This window comes from Triturus cristatus, chromosome 1_2 (assembly GCF_964204655.1).
Source record: "Triturus cristatus chromosome 1_2, aTriCri1.1, whole genome shotgun sequence".
NCBI lineage: Eukaryota > Metazoa > Chordata > Amphibia > Caudata > Salamandridae > Triturus > Triturus cristatus.
Genome location: NC_140580.1, coordinates 979501482 through 979517992, shown reverse-complemented (window position 1 = coordinate 979517992; position 16511 = coordinate 979501482). Strand labels below are relative to the sequence as shown.

General features: G+C 47.5%; 1 protein-coding gene across 6 annotated transcripts in view; it reads right to left on the bottom strand.

Annotated features, from left to right (window-relative positions):
• The window catches only part of EXD3 (exonuclease 3'-5' domain containing 3), a 2855457-nt gene that overhangs the window by 2577387 nt on the left and 261559 nt on the right, over window positions 1-16511 (bottom strand). The window contains exon 1 of one of the 6 annotated variants that reach the window (XM_085610807.1): window positions 929-1134. The exons of 4 other annotated variants lie outside the window; for them this stretch is intronic. The gene's annotated coding sequence lies outside the window, so the exon portion shown is untranslated. Of the gene's footprint in view, window positions 1-928; window positions 1135-16511 lie in introns of those variants that run through there. One more of the 6 variants, XM_085610791.1, reaches the window with a different exon arrangement.

Below are 16511 nucleotides of genomic sequence, written 5' to 3'. Positions count from 1 at the left end.
CAATAAATAAAGCTGCAAAAATACATTCACTCATAAATCACAAACATACACTAACCAGCCGCACACACACTTGGATGGAATTACAATCTTATAACAACCAGAAGCAGACATCATATCTAAGAAAGACATACTTGGTGTACCTAAAGAGAAGACGAAAATAAGTTACCTACCTGCAAACTGTGGTTCTCCAGTATTGGTATCTCTCAGATTCACATGCTTGAATCATTCCCAGTCATCGAAGTGGGAGTCCGACGGTACATAAAAAGCAGTAAGTAATTACTCTAACATTAAAGTTAATAGATAAAAACCATTCACTTTAATATCTCGTCCTAGTCATTATGTATGATCCAAACTTCAGCCAATCAGGTGACAGCACCCTCTAGAACCCTCTCCACAGAAGCTCCAGGCTCTCAGAATTTCGAGCACAAGTGTAGTATAAATGTATAACAAAACAGGGCAGCCTCTATGGGGGAAGAGGGTGGGTCGCATGTGAATCTATGAAAGATACCAATACTGGAGAACCACAGTTTACAGGTAAGTAACTTATTTTCTTCTTCATTATTAGGGTATCTTTCATAGCTTTCATAGATTCACATGCTTGAATGCGAGTAGATAGCAGTTATCACATAGATATGTATGTTCATTAATAAAGGTATTTAATACACAATGTACAATAGAAAACCTATACATCACCCAGTGTATATCACACTTCTATACCACTTATTCAAAAAACTAAAAAATAATGAAAAAACAATATTATATATATACACACACACACACACACACACACACACACACACCTATAAATGAACATAAAAATGTATATACATACATTAGAATCTGACAATGCATATGCACAGAGTAACAGTGACAGACTATAGTAGTAGCAATTGTAAAACAAAGTAAGGTGGGAAGGATAGCGGCTCACCTTATTGAAAAAGATTATGTAGCACCGCCTGTCCCACAGCTGTATCAGCATTGCTTGCAGCTTCCAGACAGTAATGGTTGGTGAAGGTGTGCCTGCTTGACCAAGTTGCAGCACTGCAAATCTGCTGAATAGGCACACCGGCAAAGAGCCGTTGAGCGAGGTTTCACTGTTGAAGGTAGAGGTTTGCCTGCTTGCTGATGGCAAAACTGGATTGCAGAAGAAGATAACCAACATGCTATAGTTTGCTTAGTGACCGGATATCCTTTTGTGACTTCACCATAAGCTACAAAAAACTGATCAGCCTTACGTATGTGTAATATTCTGAAGTTACTTAATTCTCTGATATGTTTATGATTACAGACATCCGTGATGATGCGGTTAGGTCTTTTGACTCATCTTCCAATTTTATCTGATGATAGGCAGATTTTAAGTCCACGGTAGAAAAAACACAGGCACCCTGTAAAAGCATTAACATATCAGATATTTTTGGCAAAGGATATTTATCAATGATGACTTGTTTATTCAATTCTCTTAAATCAATGCATAGGCGCAGAATTCCATTCCATTTTCGTGCGGCTACGACTGGCGCCAACCACCTGGTTCCTTCTACTTGCTCAATTATACCATCTTTCTTTAATTTCTCTAGTTCCCCTTTCATCTCATCTCTCACTGATAATGGAACACTGCGGACCTTACAAGTTATAGGTGTTGCTCCCGGAATTAATCTTATATTATGACCATAGCCTCGTAGACACCCTAACTCATCCTTTAACACATCAGGAAACTCTCTTTAGAAGAGTGGTAAAGTCACCATCACAATCTTGAACCAATACATCATTGACTAAAATCTTCTCTCAAAATATTGGGAGGATCACTGTTCGGGTCCAACATTACCCCAAGATCTCTCTGGTGAAACCAACTGAGGATGCGGTCTCCTTTGTGTGAAACATATATTTTTCCCGTGGTATACCTTCCACCGTACTCTATCAACCCAGTGAAATAGCCTATTAACTTTATAGGTTCACCTCCATAAGCAGTAGGCCTTATATCAGCTTTAAGTAGTCTTACAACCTTAGCGAGTTTGCTCATAAAAAATTGTCTTGAAACAATTGTGATTTTCGCTCCCGAATCGAACAAGACTCTAGTTCGCTTCCCTTCCACCTTTATATCATCCAGAGGGCCTTTTTTATGATTATCTGAGACTTGGGAAACAACTTATCCGCAGTAACAATCAGATTCATTGTCACTATCACTATTGCTATTATCTGCAACTGCAAGAACCTTCCTCCCCTTGTTTTTCTTGACCTTGCAAACCGAGGTAAAGTGTCCTACCTTTTTGCAATTTGTACAAGTTGACTTGAGTCCAGGACATTTCCTATCATTAAGCTAAGTGATTCTCACTCCCACACCTGTAACATTTTGTAACATTTAAGTTTTACATCTCTCACATTTTTTCTCTGTCCCTTTGTCAAAGTACCTTTCTTATACTCTTTTGAATTAATTTTTACAGACTGAATGACATTATCTTTAGTCTCACGTTTAGTAATTATATCCACACATTTCAAAGAGTGCTCAATCTGTTTGGCAATGGATATTACCTCCTCAAGAGTCGGTTCATCTTTTTGCCAAAGGTCACTTCTGACCTTTTCAACATTGCACCCCAGCATGAATTGGTCCCTAATTCTTTCTTCCACAAGGGCACCAAATTTGCACAAGGATGCTAACTTCCTAAGTGCAGTGACATAGTTTGTAACTGACTCTCCTTCATTTTGTGTCCTCTTACCAAAGTGATACCGTTCAAGAATGGTACTCACGAGGAGGAGCCTAGCGCGCAACCAAGATGGCCGCGTAGGTGCGAGGCTCCCGAGGACCTCCGCGACCTCCTACGTTTATCCTGTCTTCATCCTGCATCGGTTGAGGGGACTGTGTCGGTGAGCCTGAGCCGAGGTGGTACCCGTTTCCCGTTTTCGAATCGGACCTCGGGTGCCGGAGTGAACACCGATTGAAGTTTGCGGCCTCCTTCGCTCCTGACCCCGGACTCGCGTTTGGGGGCGAGCCGGTGGCAAAGTGAACAACAACGGCGGGCTGGGCCTGGCGAGTCGCGTACCCCGCACTTTCACTTTCGCGCCCCCTTGCCGTCTTTGCAAGTGGGATCGCGGCGCTCTTTGTGTTGGGGTGGCCTCGCTGGGTGACCCAGCCTGCCTGCCTGCTGTGGCCCGCTCCGCCGTCCTGGGGTGACCCCCCGGAGCCCGTGGCCTTGATTGCTTGCCTTTTACTGCGTGGCTGGTGAGGGTGTGAGACCCGCGACGATGGCCACGAAACAAGATGGCGATCGGTTGAAGGCCAAGTCGACCCGGCGTGGCGCCGCACATCAGGCCAACATCATGGACCGCTACACCCTCCCGAAAGGATCTCCCGGTGGACCGCACAAGTCCTCTGAGTGCCCTCCGGATGCCCCGGATTTGCCCACAGAGTTGACTCTGCAAGACGTCATGGGCGCCATTGCGGAGATGAAGGCCTCGGTGGGCCAGCGGTTTGACACCTTAGCCCATAAAATCGACGCGGTCCTAGTTGATGTCAACCTGGTGAGGGCTGATCTCTCCAAGACCAACGACCGGGTCGATTCTTTGGCCCACACCGCGTTGGGCCTCACGACTGAGGTGGCGGCCCTCCAAACGGAGGTGCACCGACTTCGTCAGGCGAGTGCGCTTATGGATCGGCGCCTGGAAGATTCCGAGAGTCGGGCCCGGAGGAATAACATCCGCATCATCGGAGTACCCGAGGGACGGGAGGAAGCGGCGGCGGATCTTTTTGTGGAGGACCTGATCGCTACCCATCTCCAGCCTCGGGGACTGAGTAAATTCTTTGCCGTGGAGAGGGCCCACAGAGTTCCCGGGGGAAGGCCGAAGGTCGGAGCCCCTCCGCGGCCTCTCATTGCCCGGATTTTTAACTTTCGGGACAGGGACGCGATCTTGCAAGCCTCCAGACTGTAAGGGCCGATTAAGCTGGAAAATATGGAGGTGAACTTTTATCCCGATTTCACTCAAGCGGTCCAGAAACAGAGACTGAGTTTCCTGGGTGTTAAGCTCCGGCTCCGGGACATGAACTTAAAATACGCCATGCTCTTCCCGGCCAAGCTGCGGGTAGAGGTGGATGGTCGCACGCACTTTTTTGATCGTCCCGAAGCGGCCGGGGACTGGCTGGACACTCTGTCTGGGGGTAGTGCTCGAGATGGTGGGGGGGGGGGGCGGCGGGAGGAGACGGCCCACTGGATCGGGACTGAGGGGTTGATATTGGGCCTCACTCTGGACGACTATGATGCCACTTTCAACCAAGCTTCTGTCTTTGTTCTTTCCCCTCCCTTGGAGGTTGTGTGGGGTCTAGAAGGGGTACTCTTTCCTCCTCTAGGGGGTCTAGCTAGTTTCACTATATAGGGGCGACAGGCACACTGCAAGTTGGGGGGGCTGTCTGGGCTCATGCAGGGGTGCAGGGAGGGGGGAGTTTTGTTGGGGTGGGTGGGTTGGGGTGGGGTGTTGTTCGTTTCTACCACAAGGCAAAAGCATCGTTGTATCATTTCTAAAGTGCTCTCTGGGGGACGAGTGATGGCTTCTGTTTATGATGGGGGGTAGGGGACTGAGTCTGTTGTCCTGGAATGTTAATGGATTGGGGGACAGGATAAAACGAGGTGTGGTCCTGCAGTTCTTGAAGCGAGTTTCGCCCGATATAGTTTTTCTGCAGGAGATACACCTCATTGGCAACTCCTTTTGTGCCATGAATCGACAGGGCTACCGCCTTGTGGCCCATTCGGGCTTCACGTCTGGTTCAAGGGGTGTGGGCATTATGGTTAAGAACTCGCTCCCGTTGGAGATTGATGAGGTGCACCATGACGACAGGGGTCGCTACACGGTTTTGGTGGGTAGAATGGAGGGCAGAGTGGTCGTTTTCGTGTCTGTCTATGTCCCGCCGGGGCTGCGGACGACCACCTTTGCGGATCTGGGGCGCCTCCTCCTTGGCCTTCCGGAGGGGATTCTAGTGGTGGGGGGGGATTTTAATGCTGTGGTTTCCGGAACTGTGGATCGTCACCCCCCTAGGGATCTCCCCCGTGCCCAGGCATGGTTGTCTGGCCTCTTGGATACCTTAGGGCTGGTGGATTGTTGGCGTTTGAAACATCCCACGCAGCTGCAGTACACCTTCCATTCAGGGGCTCATGGTAGTCTCTCACGGCTAGATTATGTCCTGGTTCCGGCGGCGCACGTTGGGAGGATAGGGGAGGTGCGCCATTTGGCACGGGGTATTTCGGACCACTCTCCACTCTTGTTGCACTTTGATATTCGTCCGAGGGGAGAGGGTAGGGTGGTCCCGATTAATCCCTGGTACCTGCGTGACCCCACCATTCGCGCAGAGCTGGTTAAATCCCTTAAGCGCTACTTTGACGAGAATGTGGGGTCTGTGTCATCGGCGATCTCATTGTGGGAGGCGTTCAAGACTGTACTCAGGGGAGAGGCCTTGTCCCTTATTTCCCATTCCCGGAGGCGCGAGCGGGAGGAGGTGACTCGTGTTGAAGCTGAGATAACCGAGTTGGAGGGTGATCTAGAATGTGGGGTGACGGATGACAAATTACATGTTCTCCGACTCAAGCAAGCGGCTTATAAGGCCCTCGTCGCGGAGGCGGCCAGGGGCCTCAGTAGAGAGCAACAGGGGAGACTGTATGATGTGGGTGATAAGGCTGGTAAATTGATTGCATGGTTGGACAAAAAGGAGAGAGCGAGTCGAGTTGTCCCGTTGATTGAGAAACAGAATGGTGTGTGTGTCACTGAACCAGAAGAAATTGTCTCCTGCTTTGCAGACTATTTCCGTGGGGTGTATTCCCCGGTGTCCTCCCGCTCTGAAGAGGATTCCCACGCCCTGCTCAGGGATATCGCGCTGCCTTCCCTTTCGGAGGAGGACAGAGTGTCGTTGGACGCTGCTCCAACTTCCGAAGAAATTGCCCTCGCCATACGTTCGGTCGCTTTCGGCAAGGCCATGGGCCCTAATGGTCTTCCCATCGAGTTGTATAAACTGCGACCGGATACGCTGGCACCGCATCTCCGTGCTATGTTCCTCGCGGCCCACTCGGCGGGTTCCCTCCCGCTAGACCAGCGTCTAGCTACTATCGTGGTTATCCATAAGGAGGGGAGGCCACGGGACCGGGTCACTTCCTATCGGCCTATTTCGTTATTGAATGCAGAGCCCAAAATCCTCGCCAAGGTGTTGGCCAATCGGCTGGTCGGCGTAGTGTGTGACTTGATTCACCAGGATCAGTCCGGCTTCATCCCTCATCGCAATACAGCGCTTAACCTGCGGCGTTTGCATGGGGTGCTCGCACGTGTCCCATTCATACGAGAGCCGGCCATTTTGGCGTCCTTGGACGCCACTATGGCGTTTGACACGCTTGAATGGCCTTATATTTGGGCGACGCTCGCGAAGTTTGGGTTTGGCCCAGGATTCATCAGTTGGGTAAAATTGTTGTACTCTGGCCCGCTGGCGCAGGTCGTGGTGAACGGTAGAGTGTCGGCTTCGTTCGAGCTGGGTAGGGGTACGCGGCAGGGCTGCCCGTTATCGCCGCTCCTTTTCGCGCTCGCCTTGGAGCCCCTGGCGGAGTGGCTGCGGTGGGAACCTTCTATTCGTGGTCTCCGCTGGACCCCAGAGTATGAGGACCGCGTATCTCTATACGCTGACGATATTCTCCTGTACCTGGCTTCCCCACGTAAATCACTGATAGTGCTGGTTGATGTGTTGCATTCATTTGGTCTTAACTCCGGCCTTGTCATCAACTGGGCTAAATCGTGCGTCTATGTTCTCTCTGGGGAGGACCCTATCCTTCCGCGGGGCTGTCCTATCCAGATCGCCCCGCGGGGATTCCGATACCTGGGTGTCTTCATTACCCTGGACGCGGAGGCCCGATATAGTCAGAACTTGCTTCCCCCCCTCCAGCGCCTGAAGGAGGATGTTGCGCGTTGGAGGCGCTTGCCGCTCTCGCCGCTTGGCCGGGCGGCATTGTTTAAGATGATGTCGCTGCCGCGTTTCCTGTACGCTCTGCAGAACACAATGGACGTCGTCCCGGCGCGCTACTTTCGCGAGGTGGAGAGTTTGCAGCGCCGACTGTTCTGGGAAGGTAGACCGCGTATCGCCCTGGCGAAGCTGACGCTCCCGTGGTATGACGGGGGGATCGCCCTCCCGGATATCAAACGGTATTATTGGGCCTCCCAGCTGGCTGCGATTAATCACGGCCTGTACGGGCCCGCGCTAAACCCGGCCTTTGAAATGGATAAGATGTTACTGCCGGGTGGTGATTATAACCGAGCGCTTTACTCCAGCTCGCTTGACGCACGTCTGACGGGCCCCACGCGTGTCATGGTACGAGTGTTGCACGCGGCTAATGTGGCGATGGGGTGGAAAGGTCGTTTGACCCGGGCGTCGCCACTATACGCATCTGAGCAGTTGGGCTCCCTGTGGACCTCGAAGGGCTTTGAAAAGTGGGACATGATAGGCATCAGCAGGGTGGGTGATCTCTGGACGAGGGGGGGGATTCAAAACGTTCGAGATGCTACGGACAGAATTCCAGTTGCAGGACTGGGAGTACTTTCGGTATATGCAGATCCATCATGCGCTATGCTCCGTATTCCCGGACGTTGCCTCCATCCCGGAGTATTCCCCTCTGGAGGATAGAGTGCTAGATGGACATGTACCGGACAGCACGATTTCATTGATCTATAAAAAAACTTATCAATGACCGCTCGGGACTGCTGACTAACCTTCGTGAGGCATGGGTGGACGATGGATTGGAGCTGGATGACGAGGACTGGGTATCGGCGGTGGCCTCCCCGAAAGAGGTGGCCATACCGGCCCGCCTTCGCTTCGTCCAGCTCAAGATACTCCATAGGGTCTATGTCACAGGGCCAAGGCTACTGCGTATGGGATATGCTGTAGACGGGTTGTGTAAGCGTGGGTGTGGTTCTTTGGGGACCTTTTTCCATATTTTGTGGGAATGCCCGGAGGTGGAGCGATTCTGGCGTGGTGTGCATGAGGTCCTGCGGGTGGTTACGCGTGTGTCGCTGCTGCCCGAAGCGAGGAGATGCCTGTTGAATGTGTGGGAGCCAACCGACTACTCGGTGCCGCAGACGCGGTGGGTGACTCTGGGATATATGGTGGCCAAACGCGACATTGCTCAACTGTGGGGTTCCCAGAGGTCGCCGACTGTCTCGGCATGGAAGGATAACATGGATTGGTGCATGTTTCGGGAAAAGGTGGTGTATGTTGCGAGAGGTAAGCCTGGGACATGGGTGAACGTATGGGGCCCCTGGAACGCCTACCGCGGGGGAATCTGTACCCCGCCGTTATTGCCTGATCCGTCACCGGCCCCATCCCTTAGCCAGTTTATCTCCCCGGTCCCGGGCACTGAGTCCACCTAATCCCAGTCTTGACCTTTTTCCCCCCCTTGCTACTCCTATGGATTGGTAGGGTCCCCCCCGCTAGGGGAGCACATGCTGCTGTTTCCGATTGTGAGTTGCCTTGTGGATTTGTTCTTTTGTTGTTATTTATATTAAAATGAAACCGTTATGTGGGCCCGGATGGTGTGGCTACCACCGCTTCTAACTCCTGTGCATTTCCCTTTGCCGCGGCATGCGCGCTATTGTTTGTATCACATGCTCCTCTTGCTTGCTAGCGGCCGGCCTGAAGGTTGTAGGCCCATCTTTGTATATTTTTTGAATTTTGTAATAAACGGTTTAAAAAAAAAAAAAAAAAAAAGGAATGATACTCACCTTAGGTAAATAATGCCTGTCAAGTTTCAGAATGCAAATTTCATATTTAGTTAAGGTTTGATCATCCACATCAGGCAGGTGATCAAATACCTCTTGTCCTTCAGAGCCGAGGCAATGAAGGAGAAGAGCTGTCCGCCTCTCAGCACTAAGATTAGTACCACATACTTTTGTGTACCTCTCAAAAACCTTTTTCCACTTTTGAAATTTGATCGGCGGATCGCCAGGCGTGGAAAGGAAAAACGGAGGAGTTGCTACATTCTGCATGTTTGCAACTTTTCTAAAAAATACAGAGGCAAAATTATAACCAAGACTACTGGTAACAAAAGTATACTGTAAATTGTGACAATCAGTAAATAAGATTTGTTCACAAAATAGTGAAAACAAAAGGTGAAAAGGTGAAAGGAAAAAAAAAAAATCACTATGTACTAGTGGTGAAATGAGCAATAAACATGAAAACGCCACCAAGTTTGTTTGAAGGTTTACAGAGTTACACCTCATGCCATAACTGGTCGGACTCCTTTCGAGTTACTTAAAGGAAGAAGTGCTAACACTTTGGTTGGTCCTTTTTGGATCAATGATACAGAAGCCAAAAGAGGTTTGAAAGGCTCTGATAGTGATTGGAAGCTCAAAGAGTGTGACAAAATAAAAGCACGCAAAATGAACTATGATCAAAGAAAAGCTGTGAAGGTCACCAATGTCAAAGTGGGTGACTTAGTTATGATTAGAGCTCCTGTTGCTAGGAAAACATCCGATTTGTTCCAGAAACCTCACAGGGTAATCAAATTATTGACTAATCAAAACTGAAGATTCCCGTATTTGGAATCTTAACAGAGTGGTGGTTATTAAAAACAGTAAGTTAAATGTTGGTAAAGATAAATCCTCCTCAAATTCTTCCCGATTGAGTCAAATCGTGGATAGTAGAATCGATGGTGAATCGAGAAGCAAGAGGATTTCCAGGTTACCATTGAGGCTGAATGATTATCAGATGTAATTTGGTTTTTGTATATATATATATATATATATATATATATATATATATATATATATATATATATATATATATATATATATTTTCATCACAATGTTTTTTCATTTTGCTATTCTTTATTTGTGTATATAGGGGGAAGGTGTGTAATATTCTGAAGTTACTTAATTCACTATTACTTAATTCACTGATATGTTTATGATTACAGACATCTTGCTTATGTTTAAAGGTGCACCATGGCGATAGAACCTGGTGTGATGATGCTTCTGCAGTTTGTTGCACCTGACATCTTCTGCTGGATGGATGGGATCACTTTACTGGAATAAACCTAATACTACTTTTGCTACTTGGAGTCTCATCTTCTTCATTTCAACATGAATTTTACAGTATACAGGCTGTTTTTTGCAAGTAGAATTTAATACATCTCTTTATGTCCAGGGAATGTAAAGACCTTTCCGCTAGGGTCTGTGGATTTGGGAAGAAAGTCTTCAGTATGACTGGTTCATTTAAATGATGGGATCTTAAGTATAAATGAAAATTTGTCCAAAGTATGAAAGAGTCTTTAGTGAACTGAAGGAAAGGATGGCGAGGAATGAAAGCCTGTATGTCGCTTACTCGTCTGGCTGAAGTAAGAGCCAGTAGAAGAGAATTTTTCCATTAAATAAATTTGAGGTCAGCCCTATGAATAGGATCAAAGGGAGCTTTCATAAGTTGTACTAGTACAATGTTGAGACGCCAAGGCGGAGGTGGACGCCTAATTGGAGGGAACATTCTAAACAATCTTTTAAGAAATTGTTCTATTATTCTTGATGACCAAACCTGGAAATCGCGGCAAGAATGACCTTAATAGAAGAATGAGAAAGGCCAGATTTAGCCTTTATGTAGGAAAAAAAGGCAGTAATTGTTCCGGTGAAGACTGAATAGGGTGCACCCTTGAGCTTGCACACCAATGGCAGAATCTCTTCCACTTGAGTGTGTAAGTCTTGATCTTGGCAGGCGCTCTGGCATAAGCTAGGACCTCTCGACAGTCCGCAGGTATTACAAGGTCAGCAAACTCTTAGTGTTCAGGAGCCAAGCTGCTAAACACAGAGATGTTGGATCTGGATGGTGGACTTGTCCACAATTCATTGTTACCAAGTTCTGTACTGGGCGTAACAATCTGGCTTTGCACTCCGACAGGAGCAGAAGCTCTGTGAACCAGAATTGGCGAGGCCACCTGGGAGCTATGAGAAGTATTTGGCACGGTTCCTTCATCATCTTCCGAAGCACCCTTGGGACTAAAGGAATCGGATGAAAAGCGCAATCATAAATCTTTGACCAATTTATCGAAAACGTATTCCTGCATGACCCCTGTTGGAGTAACCAGCTGGCGAAGAATTGGCATTTGCGGTTCAGACTGGTCGCAAATAGGTCTAACTTCGGTTTGACCCACAACCGAAAGATGTGATCCAGCGTTGGCTGGTGGAGCTCCCATTTGTGGTTGGTTGTAATCGACCTGCTCAATGAATCCGCCAGGATGTTGGCCACTCCTGGAACATGTACTGCTATCAGTGTTATTTGATGTTGAATAGCTCAATCCCAAATGTGCTGGGACTGTAGGGACAGCATAGCTGATCTTGTCGGCCACGGTTTGTTTAAATAATGCATGCTTGTTGTGTTGTCTGTCCAAATTAATACTGAAGCTCCTGAAATTAACGAGAGGAAAGATTTCAGGAATATTGCTTTCAACTCTAAAAGGTTTGTGTGCAATGTTTGTTGGTGGCTGTCGCATTTTCCTTTCACTGCCAGTCCTTCTAGATGTGCTCCCCACCCCTCGAGGGATGCATCTGTTGTTATTGTGAAACTTGGTGAATCCATCAGGAACGATAGGCCTGCGGCTATGTTCGGGATGTGAGTCCACCATAGTAGTGCTTCTTTCATTTGAGGTGTTAACCTGATAATATCGTCAAAGGACCCTGAAATTTGCAGCCACTGATTGTCCAGCTCCTCTTGCAAGGGTCTCATTCGCCGGTGACAATTGGGAATGAGGGGAACATTCCCAGAAGCGATTTGAACTTGCGGACTGAAGTCGACTTTCTTGTGAGAAGTAAAGTTGCAAACTTGTGATTTTTTTGCTGTCTTTCTTGTGAGGCAAAGGCCTTTGCCTGATGACTGTCCAAGGTTGCCCCTAGGAATGTTCTCACCTTTGAGGGGATTAACTGAGACTTTGGAGACCCAAGGATTGGAAGAGAGAAAGACATCTTTGAGTGTGACTGCTTCCCACTGTGAAAGATTTTGCCTTTATGAGGCAATCTTCCAGGTAAGGGAAGATCTGAATTCCAGCTGACCTAGTTGAGCCGTAACCAGTGCTAGGACCTTGGTGAACACTCAGGGCGCTGAACGGAGAACAAAAGGTAGGACTCTAAATTGGAAATCCCCGCCAGCCACTCTGAAGCGCTAGAATTTACTGTGCCTGGGGAGAAAAGGGCTATGAAATGAAGCATCCTGAAGGTCTAAGGTCACCATGGAATCTTCCCGATTTATCAATGGAAGCACTTCCTGAAGAGATAACATCTGGGAGGATTGCTTTTTTAGAAATTTGTTGAGACAACGAAGGTCTAAGATGGGACACCACTCTCCCAATTTCTTTCTTATGAGGAAAAACCTTGAATAGAACCCCATTCCTCTCTGTGTGTTTGGTACCACTTTGATCGCCCCTTTTTTCAACATTATCCAGATTTGAGACAGGAGTTCCTTTAGATGAGCAGGAGGGAGACCTCTGGGAGGGCAGTTCGGAGGTATCTTTAACTCCAGTGTGTGACCTTTGGAAATTATATCCAAGACCCATCTGTCCGTTGTTATTGTATACCATTCGGGGAGGAAAGAAAATTCTTCCAACCAACTTTGACGGCATTGGTGGGAACCGTGGCTGGCAGTGGGCGTTTGTCACTTGCTCTGTAGGCAGTCTTTCCTCTGTAGTGTTTGTAGGAAGTGGCAGGAGGTTGTTTGAATGACTGTTGTTGTGAGGATTGGTACCTTGACTGACCCTGAAATGACTGGTACTGTTTATACTGGTTGTAACCTTCCCGAAAGGAGGACGAGCCACGTCCACTTGCTTCCCGAAAGGGCTGTTTTTTCAACTGTAGAGTTCCAAGTGCCTTTGCAGTATCTGTGTCCTTCTTGATGGTCTGTAGGGCTTAGTCTATGTGATGTTCAAATAGGGATTCGCCATCATAAGGCATATCAATCACCTTCGTCTGAACTTCTTGTCTAAAAGAAGTAGCCTTTAGCCAGCTCTGACACATCAGGACCGCAGCCCCAGCCAGTTGGCGGAATCCTCTGGAAGAAACATCCATCCATCCATCCATCCATCCATCTTGGATTCCTCTGGTAACATTTTTATAAAAGGTGAAATGTCCAACCACATTTGGTGGTCGTATCTGCCTAGAATAGCGAGAGAATTGGCCGCTCTGACAGTGGTTGCCGCCATGGTGGAAATTCTTTTGCCAATGGAGTCGAGACGCCGTCCATCTCTATCCGGAGAGGACGATAATGGTGAAGAAGTATTTCTGGCACGACGTTGGGCCGCTTGCGAAATCATGGAGTCCGGCTTAGGTTGCCCAATGAGGCAGGCAGGTGAATTATCCAGAGCTTTATATTTTTTCTCCATTTTAAGTAAGACTGCCGAAATTGTGGCTGGTGTTTTCATGACCTTTAAGCCTTCTTGGCATATGAAGTCCACTATAGGGATAGATCTAACCTGTCTCTTTGTCTGTTCCTTGAAATCATACAGGAAACAATCAGTCCGTTTAGTGACCAAAGGAAGTTGAAATATCTTTACCGCTCTCTCCATAAGGGTATTGAACCCCCCTATATCCTCAGGTGGTGAATCAATTGGGGTGGAGTGTAAGGCGACGGAGTCTGGATCTGATTGTCATCCCATTAGTTGGGAAGGGATATTTCCTCCAACTCTTTCTCTTCTCTCTCATCATCAGTGGTATTAGCCTCTTGTTCCGGATGTTGCATTGCAGCAGGTACTGGAGAAACCTGAGGGGGGATCTGATTAGCAAGGAAGGCTGCGTAATAGGTGTCTGAGGAACTAAAGATGCCAGCTTCGAAGGACGGAATCTACGGTAGTAATCCTCTACCATATTCTGTAAGTTTGAGACCAGGGAAATAGCCATTTGGATGGCTTGTTCCCTTTTCCTCTCCTGGTTGGTGACTTACGGGTAATATACATAGTCCTCATCTTCATCATCCTGGCATTTAATGAGGAGATCAGACGGACTGTGAGCCATTCCAAACGTGCAATCATCTTCGGATTCCTCCTCATCTGTTCCATAATCAAAAATTTCCTTTGGAGGACATGGAGACACCTTACTTGGAGAGTTGTGGAAAGGTAATATTACCTCCTGCGAAGGTCTTCCCTTAGGCAAAAGTCCTGTATTGTATTTAGAAGCAGCCAGATTCGTTGACGGAATTGGCATCGTCGAGGATGTCAAGCATACCACAGACGAGGATGTCATAGATGAAGATTTCGTCAACAGTTCTTCCGTCGACAGTCTTGATGTTGACGAGGTTAGTCAACGAGGATCTGAATCCGAATTCTTCAGCTCCGTCTACGAGGCTACGGTCGACAAGGAGAGAGACTTGAGAGCCGTGGCCAGCCTCAGCAGCAACGATGTTTCCATCGGCGAAGGTCCTGACAGGAGTTTTCTTTCTACTAACATCGACAGTGAGGATGAAGACAACATGATCATCTGGTCTGAGGAGAAGAGAAAGTAGTTATCGTAGTCGTGGCGACGGAAGTTCTTGTTGACGAAGGTAACGTCGACGGAGCATCTTTTTTGTGAGGTAAAGTTGTCTCAAGAAGAGACCTTGAAGCCTGCTTCATTCTTGAAGACGTTTTAGAAGGCGTAGAGGGCACAGACTGACCCTTAAGAGAGGCTGGTTCCTTTTTAGAAAATGAAGGCTGATCTTCATGTTTTGAGGTATGGTGATGCTTTAACACCTTAGAAGATACCAGCTCCGCCTCACTAGCTCTTTTCTTAGATGCTGTAGTCCTTAAAGAGGAATCACTCTCCTCATCAGATAAAGGATTGTCTTTTGTTTTAAGCTTCTGTAGCCACAGAAGAAGATGTCCTTCTCTATCTTTCAAGGTTTTTTGAGAGAAAGTTCTGCACATTTTACAGTCTCTCACCTAATGTTCAGGGTGAAGGCAATAGATACATTCTTGAGGGGATCATCTGAGTGAAGTCTTAATTTCCCACAAGAATCACAATGCCTGAAGAGAGATCTTTATGAAGAAGACATGTTGAAAACTGAAGATCTGAAGAAATCAGAAGGCCAAGAGAAAGTACTGAGCAGCGCTCAGGGAGACTCCTTTCACACGACATGCAGTAGAAAATCTGAGAGCCTAGACCCTCTGTGGAGAGTGTTCTAGAGGGTGCAGTCGCCTGATTGGCTGGAGTTTGGACCATACCTAATGACTAGGATGAGATATTAAAGTGAATGATTTTTTCCTCTATTAACTTCAATGTTAGAGTAATTACCTACTGCTTTTTATGTACCGTGAGACTCCTCCTTTGACGACGGGGAATGATTCAAGCATGTGAATCTTTGAAAGATACCCCAATACTGGAGAACTATGGCTATCCGATTTGGTGCTCTTCCATCCTTGGGCGACCAACCAACATGGAAATATAACAGACCAAAGTCACGCAGATGGTGCAGTGCTGTGAAGGAAGACATCATCCACCTGGTTCTCATAAACCCACTTTTAAAGAAAACTCTTATTTTATTACTGAAAAACCTTTTTAATGACAGGGGCATCAGAATATGTAGAATGGCTACAATAAAAGGTCTTAATCCATCTGACCCTCAGATAAACTGTATGGGGGGCACAAGGCATGGAGTCCTGACTAGTGACATGTTGGACTGTAACAGATATACCTTGAGGAATCAGGTGACTATTAAATGTGTTTTTGAAGATGGACGGGCAGTTTGGGATTTTAAGGAAGCTGCTAGTTGATTCCTACTGAATGGGAGTAGGACTCTTCGCAGTGCCTCTCTCAGGTATTGGATTTTTCCTAATGAACATGTTACTTATCTTTAGTAATGCTTCATCTGGCAGAGACAATATCTAGCTGCAGATTCCTTACCTTTGAATTCCCAAGGCGTCAGACTGGATCCGCAAACTTTTTCCACAAGCAGTACCCTTGCGCTCCATCAGGTGGCTCCGCCCGGCTCCGCGCAACGTCGCTGGCATAGTTAGTATCAGTTGTGACTTCGATGACCTATATATCTGCCACCCAGGCGCACAGCATCAGTTCCTTTTCGCTTTTTCCATGCCAGAAGCGCAGAGACATGAAGTGAACTGTGCGTCTTAACTAGGGCCCAGCCAAGGGAGAAACCCTAGCCCTATAAATAAGTCCGCAGAGCGGGTAGGCACTGGTGGGTCTGTAAGGAATGTACAGCTAGGTACAGTCTTTACCAGATAATGGATTATCAAAAAGGTAAGTAACTTGTTCATCTAGTCTAGCTGCAGATTCCTTACCTTTGAATTGATACCCGAGCCTGGCGGTGGGTTGCAGACAGATTTCTCACACTATATAGTCCTGCAGGGCCGAATGGGCACAATGCCCATCCCTGCGGACCTGACTGTTTAGAAAGTAGTGTTTCCCAAATGTGTGCAATGAAGCCCACGTTGCAGCCTGGTAGATGTCCAGGACTGTCCCTCCCTGAGCCAGCGCTGTGGTTGCAGTTTTCCCCCTGGTAGAAGGGGCTCTTAAACCTTCAGGAAGCTGCTTCCTAGCCA